At 50.1% G+C, this 17738-nt stretch overlaps 1 long non-coding RNA gene and 1 other non-coding gene across 2 annotated transcripts; one reads left to right on the top strand and one right to left on the bottom strand.

Annotated features, from left to right (window-relative positions):
- Positions 1-9189: 9189 nt before the first annotated feature.
- On the bottom strand, positions 9190-9262 carry TRNAG-GCC (transfer RNA glycine (anticodon GCC)). The gene has a single exon. It is a non-coding gene; the product is annotated as a tRNA-Gly (tRNA).
- A 981-nt stretch (positions 9263-10243) lies between these two features.
- Positions 10244-16249, top strand: LOC132658282 (uncharacterized). Its single transcript, XR_009597691.1, has 2 exons — positions 10244-10460; positions 15585-16249. It is a non-coding gene; the product is annotated as an uncharacterized LOC132658282 (long non-coding RNA).
- The last annotated feature ends 1489 nt before the right edge of the window (positions 16250-17738 follow it).

The following is a 17738-nucleotide window of genomic DNA, read 5'->3' on the forward strand; positions in this document are numbered from 1 at the left end:
ACATCACCAGATGGTCAACACTGAAATCAGATTGATTATATTCTTTGCAGCCAACGATGGAGAAGCTCTGTACAGTCAACAAAAACAAGATCAGGAGCTGACTGTGGCTCAGATCATGAACTCCTTATTGCAAAATTCAGACTTAAATTGAAGAAAGTAGGAAAACCACTAGACCATTCAGGTATGACCTACACCAAATCCCTTATGATTATACAGCAGAAGTGAGAAATAAATTTAAGGGACTAGATCTGATAGACAGAGTGCCTGATGAACTATGGATGGAGGTTCGTGACATTGTACAGGAGAAAGAAAACAAGACCATCTCCAAGAAAGAGAAATGCAAAAAAGCAAAATGGTTGTCTGTGAAGGCCTTACAAATAGCTGTGAAAAGAAGAGAAGCCAAAAGCAAAGGAGAAAAGGAAAGATATACCCATTTGAATGCAGAGTTCCAAAGAAAAGCAAGGAGAGATAAGAAAGCCTTCCTCAGTGATCAGTGCAAAGAAAGAGGAAAACAATAGAATGGCAAAGAGTAGAGATCTCTTCAAGAGAATTAGAGCTACCAAGGGAACATTTCATGCAAAGATGGGCTCGATAAAGGGCAGAAATGGTATGGACCTAACAGAAGCAGAAGATATTAAGAACAGGTGGCAAGAATACACAGAACTGTACAACAAAGATCTTCGTGACCCAGATAATCATGATGGTGTGATCATTCATCTACAGCCAGACATCTTGGAATGAGAAGTCAAGTGGACCTTCAGTTCAGTTCAGTTCAGTCGCTCAGTTGTGTCCGACTCTTTGCGACCCCATGAACTGCAGCACGCCACGCCTCCCTGTCCATCACCAACTCCCAGAGTTCACTCAGATCTTAGGAAGCATCATTAGGAACAAAGCTAGTGAAGGTGATGGAATTCCAGTGGAGCTATTTCAAATCCTAAAAGATGATGCTGTGAAAGTGCTGCACTCAATATGCCAGCAAATTTGGAAAACTCAGCCTTCGCCACAGGACTAAAGGTCAGTTTTCATTCCAATCCCAAAGAAAGGCAATGCCAAAGAGTGCTCAAACTACCACACAATTGCACTCATCTCACATGCTAGTAAAGTAATGCTCAAAATTCTGCAAGCCAGGCTTCAGCAATACGTGAACCGTGAACTTCCAGATGTTCAAGCTGGTTTTAGAAAAGGCAGAGGAACCAGAGAGCAAATTGCCAACATCTGTTGAATCATCGAAAAAACAAGAGAGTTTCAGAAAAACATCTATTTCTGCTTTATTGACTATGCCAAAGCCTTTGACTGTGTGGATCACAACAAACTGTGGAAAATTCTGAGAGAGATGGGAATACCAGACCACCTGACCTGCCTCTTGAGAAACCTGTATGCAGGTCAGGAAGCAACAGTTAGAACTGGACATGGAACAACAGACTGTTTCCAAATAGGAAAAGGAGTACAAGAACACTGGAGTGGGTAGCCATTCCCTTCTCCAGGGGATCTTCCAGACCCAGGGATCGAACCCCAGTCTCCAGCAATGCAGCCACGTTCTTCACTGTCTGAACCACAAGGGAAGCCCCTGTATAGAGCCCCTGTATATTTTATACACATTCACACACAAAAAAGAAATTTTAAAGGATGAGATAAAATGAATATAAAAATTTCTAGTTAATTCCTTCCTGACCTCTTCCCACTTTGGAGACAACTAAACTAACTACAAGAAAGGATGTGTTCTCCAGTGGTTAGAGACGTGGGCCCTGGAGCCAGGCTGCCTGAGTTCAGATCTCAGCTCTGCCACCTAACAGCTGAATGACTCTGAGGGAGCAATGAAAGCTCTTGGGGGTTCTGTCTCCCTGTCTATAAAATGGGCATGATTGATGTAATGAAGATCCTGCATGCTGCAGCTAAGACCCAACGCAGCCAAATAAAGAAATACATAAAAATTGTAAATACATTTTTCAATGGGGATGATAAGAATTGATAATTAAGCAGGATTTCCGGGGCTCCTGGCAAGAGACAAGGGGGAGGGGCCACTCCCAACCCACCCCTGGGGGGCGGGGTGACCACAGGACGCAGGCCCATTGCCCCTTTGGAATCGTCCTCATTCCCAACTCCTGGGCAAGGCAGGTTCACCAAGCCAACACATAAAGGAACTACTGTGTGCTCAGCACCAAGCCAGTCAGTCTGAAGGATGATGTTCCCCAGGCGCACACGGTATACAGACTGCCTCATCGATTCACAGAGTCTGATCACTATTGTGAGCATGGAGAAATGCAGACCCTGAGAGGACACTAACTCCTCAGAACACCAGTAGAGCTGGCACTTCTCATGGCTGGAAAGAACGCTGAAAAGGAAATGTTAACAATGCCACGGCAATTCTGAGCAGCACAAGGAAGAGGGAGTGGGGAGGGAACCTTCCAGGTGGTGCCCACAGGAGCAGGGTATGCCTGTGAGGAGGGGAACCTAGACCCGCCAGCCTGTCACCAGCCTCTGCAGAGCGGAGAATGCAGACAACCTATGCACAGGGCCCCAAACTCCCGCAGATCAGGTCGGCGCCCCTCAGCCCCTGCTCAGACCCTGGACCCAAGCTCTATTCTGGATCCACAGGCCCTGTCCAAACCTCACTGGCCCGAGAGGATGTCCAAGTTCGTGGACCCCAGACTGCAGCTGTTCCCGGGTTACTGGCACTGACCTGACAGCTCCCAGGTCCTCGCTGAGTCATCAGCCTCGACCAAGTCACCCTCCTTGCAAACCTGGAGGGGGCTGCAGATGTGTGGGCTCTGGCCCCCCACCCTTCAGAGGCTGCAGAGGGAGGGGAGCGGGTGGGTTTCCAGGAGCCTGCCCTCTGCCCACCCCAACTTCCTGCTCTCTCCATTGAGCATTCACAGACTCATAAGTGAAGTTGCTCAGTCGTGTCTGACTCTTTGCAAACCCGTGGACTTTAGCCTACCAGGCTCCTCTGTCCATGGGATTTTCCAGGCAATAGTCCTGGAAGGGATTGCCATTTCCTTTTCCAGGAGATCTTCCCAATCCAGGGATCGAACCCGGGTCTCCCGCATTGTAGACAGACGCTTAACTGTCACCCTCTAAAAATTACTTTCACCCCAAGTTGACTTCTAGAGATCACTCTTCAGAATAGGGCTCCAGCTAGAGAATTGCAGACAACCCTCTCCCACCCCAACTGTCTCTGCTGACCGCTTTCTGCTGTATCTCCGCTAGTCCATCCTCTGGCCACTGTCCCCTCCCAGCTCTCCCTCTTCTCCCTCCCTTTTGGGTAGCTCACACATGGCACAGAACAAAGATTCAGGAGAATGCCAGTGATACTCCAGGGCTGAGTCCCCAGTTCTGCCCTTTATTGCTGTGAGATCTTGGACAAGCTGTTTGACCTCCCTGTACCTCCGTTTCTTCACCTAAGAAGTGGAGATAATAATAGCACCTATCTCTTAGTTATTGGGAAGACTGGGATTAGAGACTGGCATTACTACTGACTCCTTACCCACCCTCCTTCCCCCACCTCCCAGCCTTCACTCTCTCCCCCTATACATATCCAGGGATTACACAGAGAGGTGAGACACATATAAGCATTTCATTAGAACCACTGCCTTTCTGAGACATGAGGGCAGTAGTGTGTTGGAGCCAATTTGCTTGGGTTTAGACAATGAGAAACATCTCTTCCCCACTTCTTCCTCATTAACTGCATTTGGTAGGCTGAAATCAACCATGGTGGAAATATTTACGCCACAGACATTGGCAAATGCTACAAATAAAGACTTTTCCCCAGAAAGTTGGTTGTTAAACAATTACCAGCACATCACTGCCTGGAGATCAGGGTACCCTGGGCATAATCACTATAGTTAACCCCTGGGAAAAGGCTGGAGGAGCCCTGAAGGGGCTGTGAGTAGAGATAGCCTGCCCCCTTTTTCCCCCACCCCACCTCCCAGCTCCACTGCAACCCTGTTCCTGAACCACTGAGATTGCCTCCTGACTGGGGTCCCCACCATAACTCAACCTCCTCCAATCTCCTCCCTAACCTGGAGAGCAAACCCATTCTAGGCCTTCTTCTTAGAATGAAGATAGGCCCACCAGGCTCTTCCTCTGAGTACTTCCCAGCCTTATTTGTATTGCTCATTGCTGCCTTGGGCTTCCCTGGTGGCTCAGAGGTTAAAGCCTCTGCCTGGAATGTGGGAGACCGAGGTTTGATCCTCGGGTTTGGAAGAGTCCCCTGGAAAAGGAAAGGGCAACCCACTCCAGTACTCTTGCCTGGAGAATCCCCTGGAGGGAGGAGCCTGGTAGGCTACAGTCCATGGGGTCCCAAAGAGTTGGGCATGACTGAGTGACTTCACTTTCTTTCACTTTCTTTTTCTTTCATTCCTGCCTCAGGGCCTTTGCCCCGGTTATTCTCCTCTGCCTGGGCTGCAATTCCCAGCCTCCATGCCCATTTCCCAGAGCAAACTGCTAATCTTCAGATCTCAGGGGTTTCCAGGAAGACCTTCCCTAATTGTTCACCCTACCTCCAGGGAACTGTGCTTATCACTGTTTTTATCATTTTTATAGGGGTGATTATCTTATGTCTCACTCACAAAGATGGTAAGCTTCAGGAAGAAATGTGATAAATATCTGCCCTATGGATGAATGAGTGAATAAATGAAAGATCTAGTTGGAATCCTGGCTTTAGGGAGTAAGCAACCCCTTTTAAATCACGTGGGGAAGGCTATGCCTGTAGTCAGGGCCTGGGCCCCGGGTCAGAGTCTAGGTTCTCTGTCCCATCTTTGACCCACCGTGGGACCTGGCAGCCTCTGTTTCCTCTTCTGTACAACAGGATAATAATAAGGGCAATTACGTGTTTGGCATAACCCCAAAGTTGCTATGAGATCTGATACGGCATCAACGCGAGAAATTTCTATGAACTGTCCAAACAAGTCTGTAGAGAGCTTGGGTTTAGGTCCCAGCCCCACTGCACGATAGCTGGGTTAGGTTGGAGAAGTTACTCAATCTCCTTGAGTTTTCATCTCCTCAGCTGTGCAGTGCAATCCCAACCTCACAGGGCAGTGGGCAGGTCAATCGCTCAGCCCCGAGTCTAACGCGGAGTAAGCACGGAGCTCTGTGGGTGGCCAGGGCAACTGTTACCTTTGGCTCCAAACCTCTCTTACACAGGATCTGTGTGGAACTGCTTACTGAGAAACCAGAGGATGATGGGACAGGATGTGTTTTTATAGTACACCTGGGCCAGGAGGGTGGATCAAGCCTCCTGGGGAGAGGCCTCCCCGAGCATCTCTTCTGGGCCAGGCACCGTGCTGCACACACAGCAGCGGGCAGCAGGCCCTCTGGGTCGGCCCCAGGCGGTTCCTTCCACAGCAGTAGCCCAGGAAGAAGGTGAGGCCGGCCACCGGCCGGGGAGCGTCTGGGGAGGCTCCGGCCATAGGCAGGAGCCTGGGGGAAGCAGGCCACAGGACATTATGCAGTGAGGTTGGCCTGCTCAGAGTGCGGGAATAGAGCCTCCCACTTGGACAGGCCATGCTGAGCACTTGACTGGAGCGTGGAAAGGCAGGTACCGCATCTGAGCACCTGCTGCAGGTCAGGCTCTAGCCTGGGCACTTCACACCGCATCGGAACAATCCTGCCAGGAGGCGCTCCTAGCTCACTTGTTTCTGTCATTTGCTGTTGGTGTGCTGGGTCTTCATTGCCATGCGGGCTTTTCTCTAGTTGCGGCGAGCAGGGGGTACTCTCTAGTTGCGGTGCACGGGCTTCTCATTGCAGTGGCTTCTCTTGTTGCAGAGAGCTCGGGCTCCAGGGCGCACGGGCTGTCTAGCTGTGGCTGCTGGGCTCTAGAGCACAGGCTCAATAGTTGTGGCACACAGGCTTAGTTGTTCCGCGCCATGTGGGTTCTTCCTAGATCAGGGATTGAGCCCGGGGCTCCTGCACTGGCAAGTGGATTCTTTACCACTGAGCCACCAGGAAGCCCTCCTAGCTCACTTTTAAAGGGAGGAAACAGAGGCTCAGAGCAGGGGTGGGTGACTTGCCCAAGGTCACTTAGCCAAAATGTGCTCAGCCACGAATCCTAATCCTAAACCAGCCGCTTTCCCTGCCCCATCCTGGTTCTCTGGGGAAGGAGGCCAGGCCCTAGGAAGACCTGCTCTGGGCTGCCTCAGGGGAAGGAAACGGAGTACCAGGGCTCAGGGGCCTGGACACTGTCTCCCAAGTCTCTTCCACTTCCAAGTAGAGGTGGGGACTCTGTGTTCCTCTAGAAGAGTAATATCATTAAGAGTATTATTAGATATAATTTAATGAGCGGTTATTATGTGCTGGTGAGCTTTCATTAACTCATTAATCCTCAAAACAGCCCTGTGGCTGGGTCCCATGATTATCCCCATATACAGATGAGAAATTGAAGTCCCCCAAAGCCAGCATGGATTCCTCTGGCACCTCTTCTGCTTCCTTGGAAAAATAAGGTGTGTGGTCAGGGCACTGTGGGACACTGAACCAGAGGCACGTCATGACTGAGGAAAGGATGAGTGGGTTGGGAAGTCCCCCCTCACGTCTGCCCCAAGTCCCCCGGGCTGCAGTGAGAGCCTCACATTCCATAGCTTCTCTGGGCCAGTCGGCAGCCACCCCCCACCTCGTGGCCTTGGCCCGTCCTCTCCTGGGGGGTCGATTCTTCTTTGTTCCCCCAGCCCCAGGGAAGCGTCCTTACCCCAGAGGGGCTGGCTGAGGTCATGGGTCTGTGCCCCCTCCCCAGGCCAGCCCGGCCATGCTGGCAGCCCCGTCAATCAGGTGCAGCCAGCTCAGCAGCTGGCCTTTTATTTCCTAAATTAAAAGAGCTTGTGATTCCTGATTGAATTAAAGGCGGGAAGGTCAGTTCTAAGACCAGCAGAGAGGGTTCAATCACGGGAGACTGGAGGCAGCCAGGGTGGGCAGGAGGGCGGGACGTGGAGCAGACGAGGTTGGGGCTGTCACTTCTCGCCCAGACTAGCCCGAGGTGGAGCATGGTGGAGGACGGTTACACCCCCCAACACACACACAAGCCTTTGGAGCATGTTGGTTTGAATCAGAGAAGTTTCATTTCCCTTTTGCCTCTTGCACAGTAGGCAGCCTTCACCACTGTACTAGGAAGCCTCACTTGCTTATCTATCGGTTAAATACCCTCAGAAAACTGCCTTCCACACTACGCCTCACTTCCTATTGACAGCAAGTTCTTTTTGGCTTCTCTTCCAAATTCCATGTTGGGGACTTCCCTGGTGGTCCAGTGGTTAAGAATCCACCTGCCAATGCAGGGGACGCGAGTTTGATCTCTGATCCAGGGATCCTGAGCTCTGCAACAGGAGAAGCCACTGCGCAGGCCTGGATGGGAGGGGAGTTTGCGGGAGAAAGGATACACGCATATGCTGAGTCCCTTCACAGTTCACCTGAAACTATCATGACATTGTTGATCAGTTATACCCCAATACAAAATAAAAAGTTTTTAAAAAAAGAAAAATTAAAAAAAAAGAGAAGCTACTGCACACAGCAACTAGAGAGTAGCCCCCACTCACCGCAGCTAGAGACAGCCAGTACAGCCATAATTAAACAAATAAAAGCAAAACAAACTCCATGTTGGACCTGCAGGAGATGTGGAGGATGGAGCTTCTTGCTCTGGAGTCATAAAGGACATTTAGCCCGCTTTTCCTCCACATGTGACTCAGGCTCTGGGTGCCACAAACCTCTAGAGCCTTCCCAGAAAGTGAAGTCGCTCAGTCGTGTGCGACTCTTTGCGACCCCATGGACGGTAGCCTACCAGGCTCCGCAGTCCATGGGATTTTCCAGGCAAGAATATTGGAGTGGGCTGCCACTTCCTTCTCCAGGGGATCTTCCCAACCCAGGGATCAAACCTGGGTCTCCTGCATTGCAGACAGATGCTTTACCATCTGAGCCACTACGGAAGCCCCTTCCCAGAGACCTGGGCATAAGAGAAGATTGCAGTGAGCCTCAGGAGACCTCGGTCCTGGCTGTGTGCCCTGGGTAAAACCCCCTTTTTTTGTCATGGGACTCAGTTTCCCCTTTTATGCAATGGGCAGCACAGCCCTTACAAGGTTGGCCCCCGGCCTTCCTTTCTGGATAGCCAGGGTTAGGATGTGGCTTCTCACGTGGTCTGGCAGTGAGGCCCTCTTGTGTAACCATGGGGACCCCTGCCAAAGGACTAGTCAGGAGTGGCCAGGCCTTGATCCCTGCCCCTGCCAGGTGCATAGGGAAACCCTGGAGAAAAGGCCCCAATGTCTTCCAAGAAGAAACAGGCTTTCCCATGGTAGGTGTGAATGGGGTTAGACGTCAGGAGGAACTGACTTCCCAAATGAGGGTGGTTTCTGAAACAGATCATACAAAAGCCCTCTCTCCTTCCTACCTCCCCACCTCAGCCCTAGTGGCATCTCCATGGGGGAAGCCTAAGATATAAGGGTCACTCTGCAGCCTGTGAGACTGAGGTCAGACATGGAAAAGAACTTCCAAATAGTGGGCTAGATAAGGAGTGTCCTACATCATCAAAGAAGGGGTTGCCCTGGGGCCTGTTAAGGAACTGGGGAGTCACAGGCCACACCGGAGGCAGTGGAGGTGAGATCTGGGCCGGGGTCCAGCGAGCAGCGTCCTCCTCGCTGGCCTTGAGCAGATCCTTCTCCTCTTCTGCAGATGGGAGGTGATGATGCCAGCTTACCAAACAAGGTAGGCTCAGGCTGCCAATGGCAGGGTGATGTGGCGGCTGAGAGACAGTGTTGCGGGTGGCTTTGCCCTGTGTATTTGGGTGTTGTACATCCTTCCAGAAGTAAACCATATCATATTTTTAGTGCCTTGGCATAGGTTGTGCCCTTCTCTACAGGCAGATCCATGGCCCTTTCCAGCTGCTCTTGCAAGTACTTTGAGTTCATTGAATTCACTGAATCTTCTAAGTGACTGTTGTTAGCCCCATTCAGAGAGCACACCAAGACTCAGAGAGGACTGGTCCAAGCTTAGCACTAGCCCTTACTTAGCAGCCTCCAGGGCAGTGCTCCCATGGTGGATATATTCCAGTCTCTGCACTGTCCAACATGGTAGTCACCGGTCCCATGTGGCTTTCATCTTTTACTTCTTAAAATATATATTTATTTATTTGGCTGCACTGGGTCTTAGTTGTGGTGCATGGAGTCTTCAATCTTCCTTCTGGCTTGCAAATTCTTAGCTGCAGCATGTGGGATCTAGTTCCCTGACCAAGGATCAAACCTGGGCCCCCTGCATTGGCAGCACAGAGTCTTACCCACTGGACCACCAGGGAAGTTCCCCATGTGGCTCTTAAGCATTTTCCATGTAACTCATCCAACTGGGGAACTTTGGATTCTAATTTTACTTAATTTTAGTAACAGCCACATGGGGCTAATGGCTACTGTACTTCAGACTCTGCTGAGCCATGAGCAGGGACCATCGAGATGTATCCCCGTCATGTTCCAACCACCCTCCTCCTGGCTGCTCCCAGGCCAGACTTCCAGGAAGGCTCTGCCTTTTTTCCCACATTCCTCTGTGAGGGCTCCTTTGTCCCACCCACAGCTACCTGCAGATTCCCTGCCTGCCCTGAAGGTGTCCTGGAAGGCAGGGGCTGCCCGGGGCCGTCTGTGTGAGCTCCCGGTAGGGTCTGACCCTGTGAGGTCTAAAAGCCTCACGTGACACCAGGCAGAGAACGCTGCTCCCCATTCCAGAGGGGACCCAGCCCTCCTTGGTGGACGCTTAGTGACCCACGACAACCGCGGAGGCATGTGTCGACAGCCCTCCCACACCAGGGCCTCAAGCTGGAGGATTCCCTCTGGGTCACACCCTCTCCTGGGTCTGACAGGCCTCCAGCTCTGTCCCCAGGGCCCTAACACAGCCCTGGACGCTGGAGCCACAGGAAGGGGTCAGGCACAGGCGCCAGGGTCATGGGAGCTGGAAGGTTCCATTCCCCCAGAGAACTCCCTGGGGGAGCTCTGGAGGACTGCAGGGGAAGAGATGGACTTCCCAGAGGGCCATGACGTAGGAATGTTTTCAGCGAGGTGGGCAGGTGGGAGGAAGCATCTGCTGCAGGAAGAAGAGCGAAGTCAAGGGCACAGAGGCTTTCTGGTTTGGCTTCATGGTCACATGGGAAAGAAGGGTCAAATCTACAGAGAGCCAGGTCAGAGCACGCAGCTGGCTGATCACATCGATAGCCACGTGCGGCAGCGCGCCTTGCAGGCCAGCGCCTTCCGGACCCGTCACACCCATCGTCTCACTTGGTCCTCACAATCGCCTGAGGGGTGGATATGCCAGACAAACGAGGAAATGCAGGCTCCAAAAGAAAGCCACCTGCCCAGGTCCCAGAGCTGGCAGGTTGTGCCCCCGACCGCCTGGCCTCGCCCGACGCTGCACACGCCCGCCTCCTTCCTGAGACTCTGCCACTTCACTCTGCAAACAACAGATTTCAAGGAAGGTCTGGCCGGGTGTGTGCTGATTGCTGAGTGGGAATGGTGAGTGGGAATGGGAAAGGCTGGAGGCTGGGAGCCAGAGCAGGAATGGCTGCTTAATTGGGAAATAGGAAGCCTGACCTGAGGTTCTTAGGAAACTGGATCAGGAGGGTGAGGGAAGGCCAGGTGGTGGGGGTGGGGCAGAGGAGGACTGGGTTAGAGAAGGAGTTTTGAGTTTAGAGCATGTTAAATTTGAGGGGCCCTGAGAACTTCAGGGCTCTGCAGCTCAGAGAAAAAGCCCTGAGGTAGGGACTTCCCTGGCCATCTAGTGGTTAAGACTTCCCCTTCTAAATGCAGGGGGTGTGGGTTCAATCCCTGGTCAGGAAGCTAAGATCCCACATGCCTGAGGGCCAAAAACCAAAATAGAAGCAATATTGTAACAAATTCAGTAAGGACTTTAAAAAAAAATGGTGCAGTTCAGTTCAATCGCTCAGTGTCCGACTCTTTGCGACCCCATGAATTGCAGCACACCAGGCCTCCCTGTCCATCACCAACTCCCGGAGTTCACTCAGACTCACGTCCACCGAGTCCGTGATGCCATCCAGCCATCTCATCCTCTGTCGTCCCCTTCTCCTCCTGCCCCCAATCCCTCCCAGCATCAGAGTCTTTTCCAATGAGTCAACTCTTCACATGAGGTGGCCGAAGTACTAGAGTTTCAGCTTTAGCATCATTCCTTCCAAAGAAATCCCAGGGCTGATCTCCTTCAGAATGGACTGGTTGCATCTCCTTGCAGTCCAAGGGACTCTCAAGAGTCTTCTCCAACACCACAGTTCAGAAGCATCAATTCTTTGGTGCTCAGCCTTCTTCACAGTCCAACTCTCACATCCATACATGACCGCAGGAAAAACCATAGCCTTGACTAGACGGACCTTAGTCAGCAGAGTAATGTCTCTGTTTTTGAATATGTTATCTAGGTTAACATTAAAAAAAAAATCTTAAAAAGAAAAACACTCGAGGTAGAAGAAAGGATTTGGAGGTCAGTGAAGATCATGGCATCCGGTCCCATCACTTCATGGGAAATAGATGGGGAAACAGTGGAAACAGTGTCAGACTTTATTTTGGGGGGCTCCAAAATCACTGCAGATGGTGACTGCAGCCATGAAATTAAAAGACGCTTACTCCTTGGAAGAAAAGTTATGACCAACCTAGACAGCATATTCAAAAGCAGAGACATTACTTTGCCAACTAAGGTCCATCTAGTCAAGGCTATGGTTTTCCCAGTGGTCATGGATGGATGTGAGAGTTGGACTGTGAAGAAGGCTGAGCACCGAAGGATTGATGCTTCTGAACTGTGGTGTTGGAGAAGACTCTTGAGAGTCCCTTGGACTGCAAGGAGATGCAACCAGTCCATTCTGAAGGAGATCAACCCTGGGATTTCTTTGGAAGGAATGATGCTAAAGCTGAAGCTCCAGTACTTTGGCTACCTCATGTGAAGAGTTGACTCATTGGAAAAGACTCTGATGCTGGGAGGGATTGGGGGCAGGAGGAGAAGGAAACAACAGAGGATGAGATGGCTGGATGGCATCACGGACTCGATGGACATGAGTCTGAGTGAACTCTGGGAGTTGGTGATGGACAGGGAGGCCTGGCATGCTGCGATTCATGGGGTCGCAAAGAGTGGGACACGACTGAGCGACTGAACTGAACTGAACTGAACTGTGGACAGTTGAGGCCTCAGGTGGACTGATGAGGAAGGGAGACCCCAGTCTCACCCTAAGGCCTTCTGGTCTCTCCGGGACCAGAAGTGGTAGGCCTTCAAGGACATGGAGGAGGAGACCCCGGGGAACATAGGAGATCAGAGGCTCGGCTCAGGAAGATGGGAACGCAGAGGCCCCAGCTGATTTGGTGCCCAGGAGGTCCTGGCGGGGCCTGCAAAGCAAGGACCAGGGGTGAGCAGGGGCAGAAGACAGGCTGTGTGGTGGGAAGTGGGGGTGGGGGGCATTCTCGGGGAAGAAGAGGAAGATGGGGCAGTGTTTGGAGGGGCAGTGTGGTGCACCTCTGGGGGGCTCCAGGCACGCCCCATTGTCTGCCTGCCTGGCTCCATCTCGTGAGAGCGGCTCCTCTGAGCTCCTCCCCAACACCCTCCCCAGAGTACTTTAAAAAGTGCTGAGCCCACTGCAGGCCCTGGGAAGGGTTTGCTGATTCACAGAGGTGGAGGGCATAGCAGCCAGAAGATGGAAGAGCCCTCACCCTGCCCTGGGGAGGGCGGGCATCCTGAGGCCTGGGCACACGGTGGCCTGGAGGATGCAGGCGGGGCAGTAGCACCCCCGCCATCCTGCACACACACTCTGTGCCCAGGTGGAGGTCAGCAAGGGCCGGCCCCAAGAGCCAGGAAAAGAGAGACAGACCCATGGATGGACGGATAGCCCCTGAGGCAGAGGAGAAGAGAGTGCCATATGAGCAGTCCTAGCACAACGGTTCTCCAGGACAGGGCACAATTCCCGCCAGCGGGGAATCAAGGAGGGCTCCGTGGAGGAAGTGGCGCAAGTGCTGGGCCCTGTAGAGGTAGAGGGAAAGCGCACAGGCAGGAGGTGGAGAGGCCTTGCCAGCATCTGGCCGGGGGCCTGGTTGGTTAGCTCCTGTGGGGGCTGGCTGTGAGGGATGAGTGACATGAGACCAAAAGGAAGCTGGGTTCCAGTAGAGAGAGCTTTGAATGTCCCACTGAAGACTCTGAACTTTATCCTGCGGGCAGAAGCGAGCACTTGCAGGATTGACTGCACGAGGGACCCCTGTGGTAGGGGGTGTTGTGGGAGGGCAGCAGGGTCCTGAGTGGGAGAGCAGAGGAAGGGAACTCTCCCACAGCCAGGCTGGTAAAAATAGCTAGGAATTCCGCCAGGATAAAAATAGACGTGGGCGGGGGTGTTCACCTGTACCGACAGGTAGGAAAAGTATGTCATGGCTGAGGGCCACCTGACAGGTCATGAGAGGGAGCCGGATCCCCATAGAGTGGCTGCTTCCTCCTCCACCCTTGGAGACCCAGACCCTCTGGGCAGCTCTGAGCAAGGTCTGACCACGAGGTGCGGTCTGGAGTTGGCTCTCCTGGGCCTGCAGGCCACCCTCTCTCTCCCGCTCCGGTTCAGGGCAGGCCTGGCTTTGGACATCTTCTGAGAGTCCTCTGGACATCTGCCTTACTTTCATCTTGTTTCTGAAAAGAGTCTCTTCCCCGAGGGCAAAGCATCTCTCTCCTAGATGTCTGCACTGGGTTTTTTTTTCTTGCTGCTGTTATTTTTAGCTGTGCTCAGTTGCTCAAATGTGTCCAACTCTTCGGGACCCCATGTGCTGTGGCCCGCCAGGATCCTCTGTCTGTGGGATTTCGCAGGCAAGAATACTGGAGTGGATTGCCATTTCCTTCTCCAGGGGATCTTCCCGACCCAGGGATTGAACCTGAGTCTCCTGCGTTGGCAGGCAGGTTCTTTACCACTGAGCCATCAGAGAAGCCTATTTTTAGTTACTATTCAGTAAACTGTACTTTGTCTTCCTTCTAGTATACAGTTCTATGAATTTTAACCTATGTCTAGATTCGTGCAACCACCACCACAATTCAGGATATAGAACTGTTCCTCATCCACTAAAAATCCCTCATGCTATCCCTTTATAATAAGTTACACCCTCACCACACCCATAACCCTGGCAACCACTAATCTGTTTTCCATCACTATAATTTTGTCTCTTTGAGACTGTCAACTAAATGGAATTGTCCAGCACGTAACCTTTAGACTAGTTTCTCTCACGGAGCACAAATGTCTGAGATCCATCCAAGTTGTTGCATGTCTCAATATTGTGCCTCTTAATTGTTGAGTAGTATTCCATTGTCTGGATGTACCATACTTTATTTAACCATTCACTCACTGAAGGACATTTAAATCGTTTCCAGCTTTCGACTATTATAAATAGAACTGCTGTGAACATTCACGTACAAACTTTCACGTGAAGAAAAGTTTTCATTTCTCTGGGATTGCTGGGTCATTTGGGAAGCATGTGTTTAACTTTACAAGAAACCAACATACCTTTTTTCCAAGTGCATGTACCAATGTACATTGAGGGTCCCACTTCCTCTGCATTCTTATCAGCATTTGGTTCTGTCAAATAGTTTTTTTTTAAATTCTTTCATTACATATAATTGTATGTTTTGGGGTTTTGTGTGGGTTTTTTTTTTTCCTTTTTTGGCTGCACTGAGTCTTCATTGTGTTGCAAGGGTTCTCTAGTGCAGAATGACTTTAGTTTCCCTGCAGCACATGGGATCTTAGTTCCCCAACCAGGGATCAAACCTGTGTCCCCTGCATTGGAAAGCAAATTCCTAACCACTGGACCACCAAGGAAGTCCCGAGAGTTTTTATTAGAGCTATCCTTATAGGTGTGTTTTTTCTGGAGTTTGTGTGGTGTATCTCATCAAGATTTCCACTCGCATTTGCCTCATGGCTAATGATGTTGAATATCTGCTCATGCATTCGGCTCTCATCGTCACATCCTTATGGTGAAGTGTCTGCAGAAGTCCTTTGTCCAGTCTTTAATTGGGTGGCTTGTTTTCTTGCTGTTGAGCTTTGAGAGTTCTTTACAGAATCTGGATAGAAGTCCTTTTCTGGCAGTGCGGTTTGCAGATATTTTTTCCCACTCTGAAGTTAGTCTCTTCATTCTTTTGGCAGTGTCTTTGGCATAGCAAAAGTTTTTCATTTTAATGAAGTTTGATTTATCAGTTTTTCCTTTCATGAATCATGTGTTGGTATCATTTTTAAAGCCCTTCACATCACCCTGAGTCATGAAGATTTTCACTTATGTGATCTTCTGAAAGTTTTACAGTTTTATGTTTTACATTTAGATCTCTGATCCATTTTGATTTGCTCTTTGTATTTAGGTCAGCGCTAATATTTTTGCTCAGGGTGACCAGTTGCTCTAATGCCATCTGTTGAAAAGACTACGTTTCCTCCACCAACATGTCTATACCACTGTACCTGCTGATCACACTTATGTGTATCAGTTTCTGGACATTCTATTCTATTTCATTGATCTATTCCATCACTTTGCCTTGATTACTGTCTTGATGACTGTAGTTTTATGCTAAGTCTTAAAATTGGATGGATTCCTCCTACTTTATTCTTTTGTTTTCAAAATTGTTTTTTGTTATTCTAGTTCTGCAGATGGTGACTGCAGCCATGAAATTAAAAGACGCTTACTCCTTGGAAGAAAAGTTATGACCAACCTAGACAGTATATTCAAAAGCAGAGACATTACTCTGCCTACTAAAGTCCGTCTAGTCAAGGCTATGGTTTTCCTGTGGTCATGTATGGATGTGAGAGTTGGACTGTGAAGAAGGCTGAGCGCCGAAGAATTGATGCTTTTGAACTGTGGTGTTGGAGAAGACTCTTGAGAGTCCCTTGGACTGCAAGGAGATGCAACCAGTCCATTCTGAAGGAGATCAGCCCTGGGATTTCTTTGGAAGGAATGATGCTAAAGCTGAAACTCTAGTACTTTGGCTACCTCATGCGAAGAGTTGACTCATTGGAAAAGACTCTGATGCTGGGAGGGATTAGGGGTAGGAGGAGAAGGGGACGACAGAGGATGAGATGGCTGGATGGCATCACAGACTTGATGGACGTGAGTCTGAGTGAACTCTCGGAGTTGGTGATGGACAGGGAGGCCTGGCGTGCTGCGATTCATGGGGTCACAAAGAGTGGGACACGACTGAGCGCCTGAACTGAACTGAACTGAACCCATCTGTAAATTTTAGAATCTACTTGTTAATATCTAACCCATGTTAATTTCTAGCCCTTGTTAATATCTAATTTCTGCTGAAATACTGTTCATCATTGTGTCCAATCCATAATTCACTTTGGGAAAATTGACATCTTTAGTACATTGAACCTTCCAACCTATGGATACAGTATACTGTTGATTTGTATCAGTCCTCATTGATTTCTCTTTTTTTTGGCCACACCTGTAAGGCATGTGGGATCTTAGTTCCCTGACCAGGGATTGAATCCAGGCCCCCTGCAGTGGAAACATGAAGTCTTAGCCACTGCGCCACCAGGGAAGTCCCTTCATTGATTTCTTGCAAAAACATTCTGTAGTCTTCAGCATATAGATCCTGCATAGCACATTATGGTCTTCATTTGTTCAGCTAATACTTGGCTCTTCCATTAGACTATCAGCCCCGCAAGGGCAGGGATCATATCCATGTTGCACCTGCTATGTTCAGTGAGCTCCCTGGGGTCTGCCCTTATGTGAAGGGCAGGGTATGAAGCAGGCTCTCACTAAGTATTTCTGAGTGAATGACAGTACTTCTGCATTCATTTTATGTAATCTTCTCTAAATCCCTTCAGGATAGAGATTATGCTCCTTACTTCATGAAGGAGAAAACCCAGGCTTGGAAAGGAGCTGTAGTAGCATCATTCTAAGACTGGAGCTAAAGATTCACATCCTTTGGCATACATACCCTATAAAATCCCCACCCTTTGAGTGTGGAAAATACCCCTGAATATGATGAGATATCATTTCTGTGATTAGATCACACTCTATGGCAAAGATGAAAGGATTTTGCAGATGTAATTCAAGTCCCTAAGCAGTTGACTTTGAGTTAATCACAAAGGAGATTTTCTTGGGTGGATCTGACCTAATCAGGTGTGCCTTTAAAAAAAAGAAAGAATTTTTTAAGAAAATGTGGACCATTTTTAAAGTCTTTATTGAATCAGTTTCCCAGGGGGCACTATTGGTAAAGAACCCCCCCTGCCAATGCAGGAGATGCGAGGGATTCAGGTTCCATCTCTGGGTCAGGAAGATCCCCTGGAGTAGGAAATGGCACCCCTCTTCAGTATTTTTGCCTGGAAAATTCCATGCGCAGAGGAGCCTGGTGGGCTACAGTCCATGGGGTCACAAAGAGTCGGACACAACCGAGCAACTTTCCTTCCCTTTCCCTTTTTGGCCATGAAGCCTATGGGATCTTATCTCCCCAACGAAGATCGAACCCACACCCCCTGCATTGGAAGGTGAAGTCTTAATCACTAAGCTGCCAGGGAAGCCCCTGCCCCTAGGTGTGCCTTTTAAATGAGAGTCTAGAGGACACAGATGGAACAAGTCACAGAGATCTGAAATAGCCCAGGTGCCCTCCTGTTGGCCTTGAGGAAGCAAACTGCCATGTTATGGAGCGGGTCACATGGCCGGGAAGAACATGGGCCTCTAGGTTGGGGCCCCCAGTCCCCCAGCTGCAAGGAACTTGGCAGAGATGATCTCAGATGACATCATAGTCCCAGCCAACACTTTGATTTCAGCCTGCTGCAACCCAGGACA

Source organism: Ovis aries, chromosome 20 (genome assembly GCF_016772045.2).
Source record: "Ovis aries strain OAR_USU_Benz2616 breed Rambouillet chromosome 20, ARS-UI_Ramb_v3.0, whole genome shotgun sequence".
Classification (NCBI taxonomy): Eukaryota; Metazoa; Chordata; class Mammalia; order Artiodactyla; family Bovidae; genus Ovis; species Ovis aries.